The sequence below is a fragment of the Phasianus colchicus genome, chromosome 5 (genome assembly GCF_987193195.1).
Source record: "Phasianus colchicus chromosome 5, bPhaCol1.hap1.1, whole genome shotgun sequence".
Taxonomy (NCBI): Eukaryota; Metazoa; Chordata; class Aves; order Galliformes; family Phasianidae; genus Phasianus; species Phasianus colchicus.
The window spans coordinates 28,230,315-28,247,450 of NC_143440.1; the positions used below are offsets into that span (position 1 = coordinate 28,230,315).

The following is a 17,136-nucleotide window of genomic DNA, read 5'->3' on the forward strand; positions in this document are numbered from 1 at the left end:
TGGAAGGAGCTCCCCCCTCAGTGCAGAGGGAAGGCAGGGCAGGCTGAACGTAGAGATCTTTGTCAGGCACACAGAGCCTCGAGTTCCTGCTGCGAGGCCAACCCATGCCTTTCTTTGGTGGAAAAATCCATTGGAGTGGGCCAGGAAAACTGTGTGGTTTTTGCAATAACTTTCTGCCTAGCAGTTCTGAGCCTCCCTCCTGAGACCTACAAGGCAGGTTTTCAGCCAAGTGAGACCGCCACAAGTTCTGCTTCTGGCTGCTACCTTTTCCGAGGATCATCTGTAGAGGAAAAATAAATTGGTATTGATTTGAGGCAGATTCCCAACTGATGTTCACAAACAGGAGCTCACAGCTGGGGTTCTGGGCTCCACAGTGTCTTTCTTTCTCTGGATCTCTTGTGCTGCCCAGAGGGGCATGGAGAAAGAGAGAGCTGCAGAGAATGGCTGAGGTCCAGGGCTCCAAGACCAGAAATTCCTCATTTCAAACGGGGTCCAGCAATCTTGCATCCATATGGAAAGAGTGTAATTTTTCTGTAAAACTGGAAAGAAAAAAAAAAAAAAAGAAAAAGAAAAAGGCAGGTTTTCAAGCTTATTTTTGTCTTATTTACACCATTTGAAAAATAGCAGCTACCAGAATAAATGGCTAATTCAATCTTCAGAGGCATCCATACACCCCTGGTAGATATCTCAGGGAATTTTGTGCTGTTTTGATTGGCCAACAGCTGCAGCTCTGCACTTATCTGTTCTATCACTATTTGTGATACACATACCCCCATATACCATTTAGATGCTTCAGTCCCACCAGGAAGAGGAATGGAATGAAGGCCAAAGGGGCTGTTCTGCTGTAACGTAGATTGGTCCAAAAGTTATGCCTCCTATTTATTTCCATGCAAACTACAACAGATACAAAGAATACAATAACACTATTTGATAGACAGACAGAGCACTCTGACTGTAATAACTGGAACTTCTGGGAAAATTCAAAGGAGAGCAGGCTATTGAAAGCAGCCAGGTTTACGCGCTGCCTTCAAACAGCATCTTCAGCCAGTATCAGAGACTGGTACCACAGCAACTGCCAGCTATCCAGATCCATTGGTACTGTCACCAAAAGGGACAGATGTCAGGAATGTTACCGCCTTGCAGAAATTCATTTTGAATTATTTCCCAACAAATAACTACAGTTATAGATTTTAAAGATGCCTTAACTGGTCTCTGTTCTCAGAGGAAAAATTACATGAATTAAAAATCAAGGCCTTTATAGTTAGGAGATGTAATTGATATTAGGTTACTGCATAAAAGGGATTTGCAAGCAGCCAGACCTCAGCTGAAATCCTGCAATTATACAAGGTGGGGCACTTTGAAAGGTCTCAGAGGGAGACATGCCATTCTCACCACAAAAATATGCTTCCAGCAAACAGATTAGAGCCTCTCTGCTGCTGTTGCTGCACAGAAGTGGAAATAAGTGGAAGTCCTTTGGGGGTATTGGTGAGAAGGCAAAAAAAGAACACCAAAGCAGATGCCCTCGGAGAGACTTGGAGACAACACCATGATCTCCATGTAGGAGTAAAATGAAAAACAGGAAAGAGTGAATCAGCAAGCCCCTGGACCCAGTACTCTGCTGGTGAGGCAGTAGCCAGCCTTACAGGCTGTACAGCTGCGGTGTATCCTCACCAGCTCACACCTCTCTACTCTGTATATTTTATTAGTGTTTACTGTATCCTTACTAATCACCTTGACAGCAGAAATGCGGGTCCCAAGTTGCTGTTGTTGACTGGAGACATTCCACTGACTTAGGAGGGTACAGGCTGGGCCCTCCAGCTGCATGCTTCAGGGCAGGAGCTTGTCAGTGTTCCTTGTCTATAAAATGTCCTTTATTGTTGTCATGGTATTTTACCAGTCATACAAGTAATTAGCTCCCCGTAGACATGGTATTGCTAGTCCCAGCAATCTTTAATGGCTTAATTATCAGACTCTTAAAATGAGAAGCATTCTGTTCCGTGCTTCCTGAGCCATTGTGCTTCATCTTCACTCTTCTCCACATTCAGACCATCCTGGAAACACACACATAAGGTAAAGGGCTCAACAAGGCAGTTCTCTGCAGAACCATGACATTAAGGAAAACCACCAGTGTGCATCTTCAGACAGATCTTCACAAGAGAAATCATCTCTGTAAGAATGCATCCGGCCATCTCCAAAATTTATTTATGATCAGCATATCTGTAGATGGCAGGAGCCTTCTGTGACCTCTCTCCCACTGCTTGGTCCTATCAATCCGCCCAGAACCTGAAGGGTAAAGGAGCCTTGTCCAGATCTTCTGCAGGGACAGAGGCTTCAGCCTCAAAGCCTTTGAATCACATTTACAGCGTGAGTTAAAATCTTGAACCTCACAGACTTTCAGTGTGACTTTGGCATCCCAACTATGTGAGACGTTCTGAAAGTATTATTTGCTGGCAATATCTCAAGAGTAAACTTTCCTTTCTTAAGGAAAAGCAAGACAACTTCAGTTTTCATTCCTGATATGTGACCTGTGTTGTAAGTTACATCAATTATTTGGCGATACCAAAGAGCTTGGACTCAAAAAAAAAAAAAAAAAAAAAAAAAAAAAAAGGTAGTCATGAAATGCATTGTTATCAAATGGTGTTCTGGGGCAGGTTTGCCTGAAAAAGAGGAAAATGCAAACTTTTGTATCTCACTCAGAAAGAAGAATCAACATATTCTCTATCTTACAAACAAGCAATATTAAAAAAACCCACAAACTCCAGTCAGTTCTTCATTGCAGCCTGTCCCTTCCCAGCTAATAAAGCACCACACAATTACTGCTGTTTTACAGTGACATTTCTGTTTTGTTGTTTCAGATACTTCCGTAAAATCCTCCTCCAAAATTATTTTTAACTTCTATCAGCATGTTCATTACAAGCAGACTGGAACACGGACAACTACTTCATAAACAGATCAAAACAAAGAAAGTGGGGAAAAAACCACCCTGAGTCATCCCCTGGTCCTCCTGACATTTGAATCCCACGTTATGCACAACTGACTGCCTCAGAACAGGAAAATGTGGCTAATCTGTCTTTGGACTAGGTAATGTGGCACCGAATTGTTAGCTGCTTTACTCACAGACCAGCAGAGAACCATCTGGAGATAAAACTACTAGACCCCTCTCCCCCCTAATAAACTCCAACATCAGCTGTTTCCTTCCAGATAATTCATCTTTGTCTCCTGCAAAGTACACGTCGCCAGTACCTCACTCAGGAACAGCAAACACTCATTGTAATGAAGAGCATTGCCTCTGGCAGGCTAATTGCTCTGATTCCACCCCCTCGAGGAAAACAGAGTTTCTCATTTTTTTCTGGTTATATTATTTCAGGATTTCATCCAAACACTTGGCAGAGGAGCAAGTGCCCTAGACACTCCTTCAAATTCCAAGACCAAGTACTTCATTTTGCTCAGTATTTCTGTAGGTTTGTTTTGACAAATAAAGTGCTGCACTCTTTTTCTTTATTAATTTCCTTATTTTTTCTTATTCTTTCTCAAGTCAGTTACGTAACACAAACCTGTCATGGAGATATTCCTGTTCTTGGCTGCTGTATCTATGCAAAGTCCTCCCAGTGGAGGCCCCTTGAGTTAGTTACGGTCACATCACAGACCTTCAGTCTGGCACCCCTGACAGCAGAAGCACTGTGCGGTCCCCATGAGTCCTGTGCCTACCGTTGTGTGACACCAGGACTGCAGCTAGCACGAACCTCAGTTGCATACTAGGCTGAAGTGCACAATAAGGACATTTAATAGTACTGTGGAAGAAATTACTCCTCCTTACTGGAAACTTGTCTGGGAAGTCCACGGATGACCATGGGTGGTCTGCAGAAGGAGCCTGCAGCCACTCCATGAAGCAGCACATGCAAGCCAATTAACTCAAGCTACAAAAGGGTTGTGGATATGCAGATGGCAGCTAAAGTAGGGCAACGCCTGTGCTCTAAATCAAGTTAATACCACAAAAAGGAACATTTTTGAAGTAAGAGATCAAGGAACTTACATTTGAGAAGCCATATGGTCAAATAATGGTAAAGATACTAGGTGATTGGGGCTGTCCACCACCAGCCCTCAAGGGGATGTGCTTCAGTGAGATACAGGTGAGGTACCACATGGTTGTGCAGCTTGGAGAAGAGAAGGCTCCAGGGAGACCTGAAAGCAACCTTTCAGTATCTGAAAGGGCTGTAAGAAAGAAGGGGACAGACTCTTTAGCAGGGTCTATTGCGATAGGACAAGGGGAAATGGTTTCAAACTAAAAGAGGGGAGATTTAGACTGGTCATAAGGAAGATTTTTACAGTGAAAGTGGTGAAGTACTGGCATAGGTTGCCCAGAGACGTGGTGGATGACCCATTCCTAGTGACCCTCAAGGTCAGACTGAAGGGGCTTTGGGCACCCTGATCTCACTGTGGGTGTCCCTGCTCAGTGCAGAGGAATTGGGCCTTTAAGGGTCCCTTCCAATTCAAACAATTCTGTGATTCAGCAGGACAGTTCCTATTCAGGACAGCTTTTTCTAGCAGAAGACACCCACTTACCATGTGCAGTGCAGAAAGCTGGCCGTGCTGAGTCAGCACATCCTGAACCTGTAGGCAGAGCAGGATGCCTCATATCTCTGTACAAGGCACCTTCTGTGTAGTCGAACAGCAGTATGACAGGAAACATCACTATATAGCGAATAAGGGGACAAGGAACGATGATTCGTGTGCCTTGAAGGCTACAAGTAAATTGCTGCATGCTACAGGAACACAAAATAATCAGAGCAAGAAGGAGACCGTAGGCAGTGTAGGCTGTCTGTAGGATGACAAGATTCAACTCCCAGGCCTGTGCCAGCCCTGCGCTGCCTGTCAGTGCTGACATCCCTTTCCTCTTGATAACAACAAAGATAATTGCCAGAGCAATTAAGAAAAAAATATATATTAAAATACTATTTGGAGGCCTAAGGGCCACAAGACCACTTTGAGGAAGCTTTTTTCAGAGGACAGCTGTCCTGGGGGGTTCCCTGCCAGTCAGCTCCAGAACCACTATAGCACAGGGAAGGCAGCTGAAGTGCCCCAGCAAAGGTACTGATGGTGATGCAACCTTCAGGCACCATTGGCAGCAGGACAAGAAACTGTGTCATCTCACAAGTGCTGCTGAACCCAAGCAGCAGTTGGGGCCGCTGTGCCCTGAGCAATGACACCTTCTGGATGCAGGCAAGCTCCCTGTGAACTTCTGAATGTTCAAATCCTCTCATGAAAATAAATAGGCTTCGGGGAAAGCCCAAGGGCATATTTCAGAGTACTTTGGATTTTAGCCTGTTTCATCCTCTACTGCCAGCTGCCCATCTGTCCTGCTAATGTACTTCGTTATGCAGCTAGGTAATGAGCCTACTCCTTTACTGATGGGATTATAATTACGCACTTTCTATAAGAGAGGGGAAAGGGAGCCAAACTTGTTCTATAGGACATAAAGGTGGGGGTTTTCTCATTTTACTTTCAAACATAGTTGAAGCATTCCAGTGAAGTTACCATAGGAGTAAGAAATATGTCCCTTTTCTTCAGCAAAAGGAAGCTGAACTCTTCTTCAAAAGACTTGCCCCAGGAGCTGTCAGAGGTGATGCTTCGCTGCCATGAATGGTGTCTCTGGATCTGGCTGCGCTGCCTAACAGTGCATGGGAGCAGGTGGACCAACCAGGGCAAGAAGAACATGCTTTTTTCTGTCACCTTTTCCACGCACACTAGAAGATGGTGATTTTAGATGTGCAGCTCAGAAATGCTCCCAGCCAGCAGTCACAGCTTGCCTTTGGTTTGTGCTAGGGTACAGCTCAGCTGGAACACGTGGCTTCTTCTGTTTGGTGCAGCAGGATGGAGGGGCAGCTCCTCCACAGCTCTCCTCACCACAATTCCTCCCACTGCCTGAAGAGATCCTGTTTGCACAGCCCTTCCCAGGCTGCTTTGGGAGTTGGCCCTTTTGCAAAGCAACGATAGCACGAGGCACATACGTCTGTTCTCAGCCTTTATCACCTTGTACAACGGCTAGAAACAAATCCTCATGGTGGTTTATGGCTTTATGAGCTACTGTGCTTTTAGTTAGTGCCTTGATTTTATCTGCCTGAGTCATTGATTACCTGCTTGTTTTGACTTAAGTGGCTTGTATTTTGTCTTCCTTGGAACAGCATTGTCCAGTGGTTGGCACTTTACCATCTAAATGAGCTAAATATAAGAGTCATTATATTTTGCACTCATGGTGGGAAAAGAGGATTTGATTTATTTTGATTGGTTTTCTAAATATTTTTGTATCAGATTTTGTCATGTGAATGCATAAAGGGCTGCCTTTGAACTCCACTTAGCTTCTGAGAAACAGCACTTAAGCTTTATGCTACCAAGGTGTCATCTTCGATAGATTTCTGATAGGGTTTTTATCTGACCCACTGTGAAATCTCGATGTCAGAATAAGTTGAATGTTCTCAAGTACATTTCTCATATAGATGCTTGCCTTAGTTTAAAAATAACAACTAAGCTGATATCTTAGTAATTTTACATTTGTCTTTGATTATTAGTTTCTCAGAATTATAAAAGTCAACTGGAATATATTCATGGGAGCACAATTATATAAAGCTGGTGCAGCCAAAAACTGGAAGAAAAAATGGATTATATGCTTTTGGAAGCAGCCAAAAAAAAAATAGATTCTGAAAATTGTCAGAAACTTCAACAACAGAGATCAGAGCCTTCAAGAGAGGCACACCAAGACTTTCAAAATGAAAGGTTACTTATTGGAGAAGAGCTTGATCTGGGTGCTGCTCTCACATGCTTGCTGACCCCACAGCAGCGCAGTCAGCAGCACTCTGGTTTTGAGGCAGGATCTCTTTCTCTTCACTATAGTGCTTTGAATGGAATTGAATTTCCTCTAAGCTTTCTGTCTGATGAAGCGAAATAATGTTCTAATTGTTGAAAGATTGGCTATTGGCCACAGTAACCAGAAAAATAAAAACTGACTGACTTAGAAAGCAGAAAAAAATAAACCCGATACATAATCAAGCTAGCTTTAATGCCACCATCCAACCAGACATAGTATTGGCCATGGCTCTGCCTGTAAGTATAACTTTGTACCCAATACTATCAAAGAAATATCCCCTCAACAAGCCTGAGGAAAAAAAAAGACATTGGTTACTTGGGTTAATAAATCAATGTTTCATATTGTGTATAGTCACACTGCATGATTTATCTCATGAACTCATCACACGCCCTTTGAACCCAGCTATATCTTCATCCTTTGTACACAGTGAATCTTATGTTTAACAACCACCACTCTTCAGGCAGATGTTAAGTATCAAGTGTCTAATGTTAGGCATGTTATGGCAGTGCCTCTGCTTTTTAGGCTGGCCTGACATTACAAAGGGCTTGGGGTGTGTGAACGTAGTGGAACTCCCACCTCCAACTACTACGTCTCTGCTCTTCTTCTTAGAATCATACAACTGCTTGAATTGAAAGGGATCCTTAAAGGCCATCTAGCCCAACTCCCCTGCAATGAACTGGGACACCCACAGCTAGGTCAGGGTGTTCAGAATCCCTCCAGCCTGACCCCGAATGTCTCCAGGGATGGGGCATCCACCACCTCTCTGGACAACCTGTGCCAGTACGTCACCACCCTCACTGTAAAAATCTTTCTTATGACCAATCTAAATCTCCCCTCTTTTAGTTGAAACCACTTCCCCTTGTTCTACCACAACAGACCCTACTAAAGAACTGGCCCCCTTCTTTCCTACAGTTCCCCTCTGAAATAACCCAAACTGGAGACAAGCTCTCAAGAGGGTTCTCTCTCTTTGTGAAACGTGGCCACCACCAGCCCCCAGTTGCCACTGTCATCTGTGGAAGAGCTGAGGGGATCGCAGGGACCCCTCCTGACCTTGGATTTTGGGACATTTCTGACATAGGCAGGAAGGTGGCTGCAGGCAGCCATCGTGCCATGTTGCACAAGTCCCAGCAGGGCAGCAGGCACGCACTCGCTTATCCGCTTTCGCAATTACTGTGCAAATTACTTCTCACCCCAATGGGGCTTTGTGTGTGTTTTAACAAACGTCTCACAGCTTTGGTATTCTCTGCACATTAAGAGAGCCAGCTTCACCTGGGAGATGTAGCCTAGGATTCTAAGCCTTTGCATTTTCTTTTACATTTTCAAGCTTGCTTCCCACAGATAGAAAAACTGACCCACAGGCTTGTTTTTTCTCCCAATTCAGGTTGTCCTTTGTCCTGTCTGTGCTAGAAACACAGACTGCAAATTTGCCAGAGCAAGTCCCACCAGTGTTTCCTTAATTCAGTCAAGCAGAATCGATTCCCACTGAGAGCAGCTCCAGCCAAACCTCTCTAGACCTGTATTAAGGGCGTCAATCGCCCTCAGACAAAGCAGGAAGCTCTGTGCCAGCACTGCTGGAGCCCAGTCCAACACAGATTTGCTTCCTACACCCTACAGCCTTCCTCAGCGTCCCATCCCTGACCCTTACACACCCTTCTGCCTCTGTGCCTGCAAGGGCAGCGTGAAGCCACCTCCTGGAGCAGCTGGGAGCTGAGATGCTGCTGCTGAAATTTCACCAGCCTGCCTTTGGTCTACCCACGTCTGAATCCACACGAAGTCCTGAGCTCCCTGCCAAATTTGTTTCAGATTAGCTTGTGGATATAGAGGCTATCATGTATGTGCGGGGCAGGGAGGGCTGCAGAGACATAGTTGTGTAAGCACAACTCGCTCAGCAAAACAGGCTAAAAATAATAAGGCTACATCATCACATTCTTTCACAATGCTTTGGAAAATCCAAAGCAGTTGCTTGCAGCTGCCAGGAGTCCCTGCTGAAACTGAAGGGAAGTAGGTGAGTAGAGCACAGTTACCTCTGTGTCCTGCTCCATGTGCCCCTACTGCAGGGGTCTGAGCAGCCACCTGTTCTTCAGGCCTTCCTTTCCCAAATACAAAATCATCTGTGTATTCACCCCTAGTTCTGGATTTTGTAAACAGTGCTGCTCTAGGGCAATCATTGCCCTTATTGCAACTCTCTGAACATTGTGGTTTGGGCTCCACGGTGGACGGCACGTAAAAAGCAACCCTGAGAACAAGATAAGAACTAAGAGAAGATAAGCAAGAGACCACAATGAAATGCTGAGGCTGTACCTATCTGCACAGCAGACTGTAGAATGCCTCTGTCCTCACCACTGAAAACTTGCTGTACATAACACAGGCAGACAACTCCACAGAATCATTAAGGTTGGAAAAGACCTCTGTGATCACCTAGTCCAACCAACAACCCACCCCCACCATGCCCACAGGCCACATCCCTCAACGCCACATCTAAACGTTTCATGAACACCTCCGGGGACGGTGACTGCACCATTTCCCTGGGCAGCCTGTGCCAGAGCATGACCACTCATCCTGAAAAGAAATTTCTCCTAATATCCAACCTGAATTTTAGGTCACACCACAGGTAATTCCCTTCCTGAAGCAAATTTCTTCTCATAGCTGATCCCAGCAGCAGCAGCTGGTGCAGGAACAGGTGCTGTTTGGGGTGGCTACAAGGCTCAGTCCCTCACCAGCTGTGTGCAAATACTGCACCTGGACACGGCAGCCTGAAGGAGGGCACGGCCTCAAGTTGTGCCAAGGAAGGTTCAGGTTGAATATTAGGAAAAACTTCTCCAAAAGAGCAGTGAGGTGTTGGAATGGGCTACCCAGTGGTGGAGTTAATGTCCCTGGAGGTGTTCAAGAATCATGTGGACGTAGTACTTAGGCATATGGTTTAGTGGGTGGATGGTTGGAGTGGACGATCTAAGAGTCCTTTTCAAAACTTAATGACACTATGTGTCCCTAACAACAAAAGTATGGCTTAGCAAAGTGGGGATTTGTGGCTAAGACTTCCTTTTCAGCATAGGTGGAAGGGGAGGAAGCAATAAACGGCCCTGTTAAGCTAGTCTGTTGGCTTTAAACCAAGGTAATGAAGCATGTGGGCACTTTGACAAGGAGCCAGAATCTCCTTTCGCCACCAATTTGACTTCTACCTTTTTTTTGTCTCTCTTAAGCTGACAGTAAATTCCTCACAGTCCACTGAGCATATCAAAATGGGGCTCAGGCTAGGTCTAATGCACAGTTAATTGGGTATATAGCCTTTTAAAGTACTACTAGGAAAACAACTCACTTAATTAAATATTTCCAGTTGTGGAAATCTGGAAACCTCCCTCTAGGTAAATTGCACCACTTCTTCACACACAAACAGTAGAATAAAGTAGGATATACTCACTCTTTTCCTACACACAGAGTTCCCCAAACCTCTTCCTTCTCAGCTGTCCCCGCTGCTCCTTCCCTAGGATGGGAGATCACCTCAGCAGTGAGTTCAAAGCTGGACCTGGAAGCTCCTGGCTCTGCCACCCACAGGGCAATAGGTCCAGTCATCCTGCACAAGCCTGCCTGATGCTCTAGAGAAACACACTACACAAGAAAGCTTCGGTGACAGGAGACAGGACAAGGGGAAATGGCCAGAAGCTGGAGCATAGGAAGTTCCGCACCAATGTGCGCAAGAACTTCTTTACGGTGAGGGTGACGGAGCAGTGGAACAGGCTGCCCAGGGAGGTTGTGGAGTCTCCTTCTCTGGAGATACTCAAGACCCGCCTGGACGCCTACCTGTGCGACCTGGTGTAGGGATCCTGCTTTGGCAGGGGGGTTGGACTCGATGATCTCTGGAGGTCCCTTCCAACCCCTACGATTCTGTGATTCTGTGATTCTGTGATTCTGGTTTTCCACAGATGAGCCTTCTGAAAGAGGAGCACCGAGTCTCACACTCTCTGGCAGTACCTTCTGCAAACACAGTGATATCACTGTTAGGCTGAACTTATCACCACTCTTCTGGATCCCTGTCATGTGATGAACACCATCTTTACATATAGAACAAAGCACGTTAGTGATCTCCCAACTGCCATCCCTAACTAATCTGTGGTACTTGCCCTGCAGTAGATGCATTCCTTATATCTAATGGCTACCCTGCAGGGAAGGGAGGAATCAAAACATACCTGCTGCTTTGTGCACAGCAGCTGCTTGCTGCACAACTTGCACCAAGTCCCCAGGCAGTTCCTAACAGTTGCATTGTGCCAAGGGCACGTCTGTGCTGCTACCAGTCACTGAAACATTTCCCCCTCTCCATACATTTCACCCATCCCCTGCCAGCTCTCACCACAAGTACTTACACTAGGCAGTTTGTAGGCGAGGAAGGCACCTCAAGTCACATCTTCAGTGTGCTTGCATTGCTCATGCACTTGTGAGCTTGCTCCTCTCTGATCTCACCGAAGACTGGGAGCCCCTTCCTGCAGCCCCTGTTCCACCGCCTGGCTAACACAGGCCACTCAGTAGCCCAGATTCATTCATTTCTGAATTCATTCTACATGAAACTTAGTAGGAACAACCACTGCAAAACTCATATTTAATGGTCTTCAGAATTAATAATGCTCTAAGTCTGCTACCTAAGCACAGCAGCAACTATTTTGTTACCCGTAACATATCAGAGCCCTTCACAGGCAGTGCCTGTGCCTGCTTCTAAGTGTGAGGCACATGCATTCATTTATGCCACATGCTGCTTCCATAGGAGGACACATGAGTCATGGGCCGGACCCTATGAAGCAAGCTGCTGGAGAGACACCAGCATCACCCAAGCGTGCACCACACAGGAGCGTCTGGGGACCCTCTCACATTGACAAGGACCCTCGTTACAGAGGTCTGTGCAACATCAGGGTGGCACCTTTCACTGGCAATGGGCCAGAGCCACTTCTGGGATACAATGGGGAAACAAACCTTCCAGTCATCTCCTCAGCTAATTGCTCTCTACTGCCTCAAGTACAAAGTTGAAGTGGACTTTGGGGTGTTGCCTACAGAGATCTGTAATGGTTTCCTGCTTTTTCTTTCTATTTGCAATCTATTTTGAGTGTTGTACCTTTCCTGGGCTGCCCATGAGGAGCTGTGTTGTGCACTTTCATCAGCTGATTCTGGGAAACGTCAGTTATGCCGTTCTCCTCTTAGCAATGCATTTCTTGAAGGATTTAAAAATAGCACAGTATGAAACTTTTCCATCTTCTCTCTTCTAGAGGAGAGCTGAGGGAGAGTTAACTCTTTTCTGCTCTGCTGGAGTACAAAGCCTCACGGCGCTCAAGTGCCGCTGGGCTGAGCGAGCTGCAGGTGCCAGCAGAGGCGATGCCAGCAGGGTGCCCTCAGCAACCTCACCATTTCCTCCAGGGCCACTTCTACCTGTCTGAAGACACCTGTGAAGGGCAATCCCCGGCAGCCAACTACAGTGCCATGGAAGTGCCTGGAGCTGCCTGCTCTGATAAACCTGCACCCACCTGATAAACTCATACCACGTCCACTAGAGACAGTCACAGAGCAGGGGAAGAAAACCTTTTGTTACCCGAGCAGCCGGTGAATGCCTTCACCACAGAGCTTCTTCTGTCCTTTTGCACTTGCCGTGCAGTTTTCCTCTGGTTTGTGTGGCCCCTTGGGGAGCACTACTCTGCTAACCACAGGGCTGTGAAACACTGCTCCAACCACAAAGCGCAGCTTCTCCTTTCAGATGACAACTCACTTTTCCCCGTGCCTAAGGAAAGCCCAGAAGCTCTACAACAACGACTGGCTGCATTCTGCTCACATAAGTACAGCTATGGCGCTGGTGCGGCCCCTCAGGTCCGCTCCCCGCTGGTTGCACAGCAGCACCCCAGCTCAGTCCCTATGCACTGGGCAAGTCAAGCAGACAGAAGCACCCCCACTCCAGATCTCAGAGAGGTATCACAAACCCAGCAAGGCTGCATGCTGTCTCATCTAGTTTTCTTTCCTTTCTCTCAGGAAGTATTGCCCGTGGGAGATAACCCTCACTTTCTCTGCCTGACCACCATGCTTTAAAGCCCCAATTAGATGTCCCGGCAGTTATTAATCACGGAAGATCTATGGTACTTCAGTTGACTCAGAACATTGGCATTAAAGCTGAGGTTATAAGAACTCCGGCAAACCCACTCGATAGTGGTTTCTATTTACTCAGTAGTGATGTCATATCAATCCATCTGGAGCACACTGCTGGAGATGTGAGTTTGTTAGAAGTCTGGGCATCAGAGCCACAGGTAGGCTTCTCTGCTAGGCAGCCGGTCAGGCAGCAAAGCAGAAGGGCAGCTCTCACCTCCTCTCCCACATCCAGCCTCGAAGCTGGTGTCTGCAAGGGCCTGGCCTGGGCAGGAGTCCTGCACACCTGCAGCCACCAGCACGGCTTCAGCCTCAGCCCATGCAAAGACAGATCCTGAGATCCCGACAGAACCTTCATTTGGCTCCACTTGGAAGTAACGCTGGCAAAACTCAGGAAGAAGGCAAGTGGAAAACCAATCAGAACCAAATAAAAGCCCTCCTGGCATGAGCAGAAACAGCAGAACACGTTGCAAGAAAGCGTTCTCTAGTGAGGAAAATACCAAATCACTAATATATCCCAGAAGCAATTTATTCTCTGTGAATTTTCAAACAACGTGAAGGAAGGATTCCAAAGTTTCTTGGCAGGCAACATTGCAGCAGTACCCCGCATGGAATTTCCTGCAAGCCTGCTTGCTCCTTGGGAAGGCACAGCCTTGCCATCCATCCCTCCATGGCCAGACCACAAGAGATCAGCAGGGAGTGCTGGGCTCTGCACACCCCAGGCACACACTGGCACCATGGTGGTCACCTCCACAACTCCCTTCAGCTCTACACCTTTGGGAAACCTCACTGCTAACAACTGAGAGCCCATCATCCACAGCACTACCCCAGGGCTGTAAAGTGCATTTCACCAAGGGGAAAACAAAAATAATGCTACATCTGCAGTATGAATTTCCTGTGATTTCCATTTCCTGGGCAATTTTGACAAGTGCCTTTTCACATAAGCACTGGAACAAAACCAAGAGTGAAGGCTGTGTACAAACAGCGACTCCGAAGCTCTAAGCATCCCTTTGCAGTCAGACGCAGCTCAGTGTTCACCCAGTACAGGCAGAACGTCCCAGGCTTTTTGCCCTTGTGTACACTCATAGGAATAGCAGTGGGTGTAGATGGAGAGGAGGCCACTGATGTCTTTCACTATCTATGATCTACAGGTAGGTGTGGTTGCAAACCATTCCTCCTTCTCTCCACTGGGGAGGTGGCAGTGCACACCGGTGCCAAAGGGCAGAGCTGCTGGCAGCACCAAGCCACGTGCTCACCATCTCCTACCATTGCGGGCACACCACGTGCCATCCCAGAACAAAGGCTGTGGTGCCCAGAAAGAGAGAGGGGCACAGCACACTGCTGCCCACCTGGGCACTGAGCACCTGGTGCTCACACACATGCATCGCCACAAAGGGACTGGAGGCTGTGGGGGCTGCTCCTGGGGGTGGGAGCTAAGCCTGACCCCACGCATGTCCCATCAGCTGTTCTCTGCACCAGGGCAGAGGTGATGCAATCAATATGGGCTGATCAGCATAACCAAGCCCGACTACAAGCCCTGGTCATCTCAATTAGCCCACCATTCTGCTGCAAAAAAAAGGCTTGTGACTACAATTCAGAAAATGTAGCCTAGCAGAGAGGAGAGTTTCACCAGAAAGTGTCTATTTATATAATCACTGCGGCGCTCAGATACCATGGAAATAAGTAAAGAATAATATCTTGGGGGAGTCTGTGGCACTGCAGATTTGAGCAGCAGTTGCTACTGCTGCTAAAACTGAGCACCCACTGGTGCTCCTGCCCCCGGGGCTGCCCACGAGCTGCCACGCTTCAGCATCACGCTGCATTTTGCACAGATTTCACCAGAATGCTTCCAGCCCCATTTCCCTTCTCTGGGCTCACGGCACCCACCGCTCCCTGCCCTGTGCTCCAGAGACCGCAGCCAGATCACAGCAGTCCCTCCCTGGGCTCTCATACAGGGATGTTGTTGGAAGGGCAATGCCCACACAAACCTGTGCTCTCTACCTGCTATTTGCCACCAGCTACCCCTTGTTATTCCCTGCTGGAATCTGAAAGCCCTGGATCCAGAAGGGGTCAACGTGCATCCAGCCCCCTGGTTATTCACTCATCGCAAAGAGATGACCCAGAAGACCAAAAAGGATTTAAATGCTATGAAGAGCAAGGATCCAATTAGCAGAACAGACCAGGCTGGAATTAGCATTCAAGGATAAAGGCAGAAAAGGAAAACGTGGGGTATCAGGAAGAGATATGTGAAATTATCTCTCCAGAGTGAAGTGGCAGAAGCTCCACTACTTGGTCTGTTTAAAATTAAGTCAGACACAGAGAAATGAACACAGGAGCTCTACTTCAACAGGAAGAGGGCTTGGGTTACTTTCATCTTCAGTCTTTGCAGCTGGCTGTAAGCAGGAAGCACCAAGTGTTTACCTGTAAGTAGGTAACAGAGTTCTGCCAGTCCTACTGCTGCTGCCTCTGGCAATTCCAAGATATTTTTCCATACAGACCTTAGGAGGAGTACGAAGAACCACCAGAGTGAAGGTTGCATCTCAACTGTATGCTCAGTGAGGAGCCTCTCCCTCTCCTTCACACCCCCCTCCCCATGTATGCTTCTGGGAAAAGTCACAAGGCTACAACAGGGGAAGAAAAAAAAAAGTGGGACAAAGCAGAAACACTCATTGACTTCAACATGACCAAGGAAGGACAACTGCTGAGCCCTGGGGCAAGCTCTATACCATACCTACTGCTGTCCTGAGGAACCACAAGCCAAGGGCTGTTGCTGTGCTCTCTGCTCTGCTGGGCTTTCAGGGCTGAAAGAGGAGAAATACGTTTGTCACATTTATTGGTGTTCTTCTGACTTCTCATTAATCTCATTACTTCTCTCAGCAAAGCTCCTGCTTCCTTAAGCAGCTCCCTGCACCTCATTAAGGAGTAAGCTGCTCCTCTCGAGTCACATGTGCCAGACTTTCTTTCCTTCTCTCAGGAAAGGTGATTTTAAACTAGAGCACCTGCCACACGAGGCTGGAAAGGAATTCAGCCCAGCTGCTATCTATCTTCACGGCCCTTTGAGTTTCATCTTTACATTCAGACTCTCCTGTGATAACCAGAGGCTTCCCGCAGGCCCAGGAAGGCTTTGGTGGCTCTGCTCGTGAGGCCGTGCTGGCAGTGCATAGGCTCCATCCACGCCAAGCACCCCACGCCCCCCAGGGACAGGGACCTGTCCACAATGCGCACAGAGCCTCGGGAGCAGGACTGCAGATTGCTCTGTGTCACCATGCCTCTTCCCCTGGAGGGAAACAGTGAAACCCTGAGTGAGAACACAGGCACCAACAACCAGACATCGTATATGAGAACTGGTAGTGAAGCACGGTTTGTTTTGCGGCTGCATGTTTGCTATAGGAACGGGGCATAATCGTTACACCTGAAACAGAATTTCAGCCTCTCCAGATCTTTACAAATTTCTCGTAAAAGTATTTTTCAGAGACATTTCTCACTGAGCCATGGAGGTGGGAGTGAGATGCGGCACTGAGATGTAGCATATGGAGAAGGATGAAGGACTGAGATGTAGGGCATGGAGATGGGACACGGGTAGGACATGAGATGCGGGATTGGGCACAGCACGTGGAAGTGAGGCATGGGAACAGGGACGTGGAAGAAGGCTATAGGACACGGAGCTGAGCCATGGGGCACCCATGCGAGGGGCTGAGAGCCACGCAGGGCAGGCAGCCTGGCTTTATATATCTGCTTACATAAAGCCACGCACTTTGGATCCTGTTGGGAAGAAATCTCGGCGTAGGAGCCCGTGCAGCGTGCCGGGCTGTGAGAGGCAGCCGTGCCGTCTCTCCCCCGCTGGCACAGCTGCAGTGAGGGCAGCGAGGAGCAGCTCAAGCAGGGATATCGGGACTTTGTTCTTAGTTTCCAGGAAGGGCGCATCTGAAGAACGCACGTCCGGCTCTTAAGCTCAGGGCCGATGCTGGAAAGGGGCCGAGCGGCGACAGCGGAGCGCTCCGTTACAGCTCCCCTCGCCGCTGCCTGAAGACGCGGCGCTTCCCCATTGCGTCCATCCCCACGTGTCCCTCCCCAGCCCACGGGATCGCCGCCCGTCACGGAGCCGCTCCCCCTCCGGAGGAGGCCCCGGCACTTTGCACACGTGGCGGGGCACGGAGCGCTGC

The 17,136-nt window shown here is 47.8% G+C and overlaps 1 long non-coding RNA gene across 3 annotated transcripts; it reads right to left on the reverse strand.

Moving 5' to 3' along the window:
• Positions 1 to 292: 292 nt before the first annotated feature.
• Positions 293 to 17,096, reverse strand: LOC149917815 (uncharacterized). Of its 3 annotated transcripts, XR_016467264.1 has the most exons (4): positions 15,885 to 15,925; positions 15,705 to 15,774; positions 1,732 to 2,051; positions 293 to 539 (listed from the first exon to the last, which is right to left on the reverse strand). It is a non-coding gene; the product is annotated as an uncharacterized LOC149917815 (long non-coding RNA). The 3 variants fall into 3 exon arrangements; XR_016467263.1 differs by lacking the exons at positions 293 to 539; positions 15,885 to 15,925 and adding an exon at positions 16,728 to 17,096 and having other exon boundaries at positions 1,243 to 2,051; XR_016467262.1 differs by lacking the exon at positions 293 to 539 and having other exon boundaries at positions 1,243 to 2,051.
• Between the last annotated feature and the right edge of the window lie 40 nt (positions 17,097 to 17,136).